The following is a 1611-nucleotide window of genomic DNA, read 5'->3' on the forward strand; positions in this document are numbered from 1 at the left end:
TGGCTTACTCCATCTGTGGACAAAGTTCAGCACAAAGACAAAATCACTGTGTTGCAATTGGAGAGGGTGGTCTCATTCCCCTGGATTCTTAAGTAGGATGGCAATGGTCTCTTTTACTATCAGTTCCTTTGTGTTTCTCCTTGATTCACAAGGTTCCTGCTGAGGCGACACGTTCTATAACAGTCTTTCTTTAACACAAATGTCTCCTTTGTTTAGAAAACACTGTCTTTCTGTAGTATTTCTGGTAGCTTTACAACTTGCCTGGTATACTCCTCTGCCAGGACCTTTTATGCAATTCCAACTGCCTGGTGTACTCTACTGCCAGGACTCTTTATGCAATTCCAACTGCCTGGTGTACTCTCCTGCCAGGACTCTTGAGGTTTTCACTTGCCTGGTATGCTCTCCTGCCAAGATTTCTTATGTGATTCAATAGCCTGGTTTCTCTCCCTTGCCAGGACTTCTCATATGTTTCAATTGCCTGGTTTCCTTCTCTTGACAGGACTTCTCATGTGTTTCACTTGCCTTGTACCTTTCCTTTGCAAGCACTTCTCATGTGTTTCACAGTTACTCTTTCACCAAGACTGCATATACTGATCTTGGCTTGGTATATATGTAAGTGGTAATGTTTGTTGAAGCTTTGCACTACACTTGCATCCCACACATTTGTAGCTCAGTGGGGTCTGTACTTTGCCTTTTCTGCATTCAAACAATCTTTTTGTAGTTTTAACAATGGTGTCACATTCATCGGCGCGTTTCACAGAACACCTTAGGGCCCCATTGTCTTTGGCACAACTCACTGGTTCTCTCCAGCATTTCCGGTTCAGTTTGTTCTTCTGCTGCGTGGCTTTTTCACCTGCTTTCCACCCTGGAGTGTGAAGACATCCTTCCGGCTTCCTTTGCGGTTCCTCGATCACATGCCTGCTTGCCTTCAGGTCCCAGCATGGAGAATGCTGCCTCTTCAAGCTACTGAGCACCACCCAGGAACTCTCTTGCGGTACACAGCATCTACAATGAACTTCCTGCACTTCATTTCTCCTCTATCTCGGTAGCCTCCTCTGCTCCGCCACACCGGTACATATCTTTTGCATTTGTGAGCCTGTGCATAGGAACCAACGTCTTGTGCTTGCTTCGGCAGCACATATACTAAAATTGGAAGGATACAGAGAAGATTAGCATGGCCCGTGCGCAAGGATGAGACGCACATTCGTGAAGCGTTTCATATTTAAAAGAAAGAAAGAAAAGGCACCAACGTCTTCTTGTGCACTGCCACACTCAGTAGATTGGTTGCCATCTTTAAAAGTCCCACGCACAAGTGATTAGGGAAAACAACTAGACTGCATATTGAGCTTCAAACCTTTGTTACCTTGTACAAACACCTTCATCCTCTTCGTCTCAGTACTTGAGTGATTCTGGGAGTTGGAGTCCATGCCTGTCATTGTACATATGGCGTTAAATAGTTCTTCTTAGGGAATTTGCATAGAGGTACTTCAGAAGCCAAATGTGTTGTATTGGAGCTTTATGTGTTAAGGTCATAAGTCTTTAGCTCACTGTCCCTTTTTAACTGCTATTTTACCTCTACAATTGTGGAGACACATACCTTTTGATTTAGTT

General features: G+C 44.1%; 1 non-coding gene across 1 annotated transcript; it reads left to right on the plus strand.

Moving 5' to 3' along the window:
- Window positions 1-1119: 1119 nt before the first annotated feature.
- On the plus strand, window positions 1120-1226 carry LOC138581579 (U6 spliceosomal RNA). The gene has a single exon (XR_011304641.1). It is a non-coding gene; the product is annotated as a U6 spliceosomal RNA (small nuclear RNA).
- The last annotated feature ends 385 nt before the right edge of the window (window positions 1227-1611 follow it).

The sequence above is a fragment of the Ambystoma mexicanum genome, chromosome 3p, assembly GCF_040938575.1.
Source record: "Ambystoma mexicanum isolate Mex_15411 chromosome 3p, UKY_AmexF1_1, whole genome shotgun sequence".
Lineage (NCBI taxonomy): Eukaryota > Metazoa > Chordata > Amphibia > Caudata > Ambystomatidae > Ambystoma > Ambystoma mexicanum.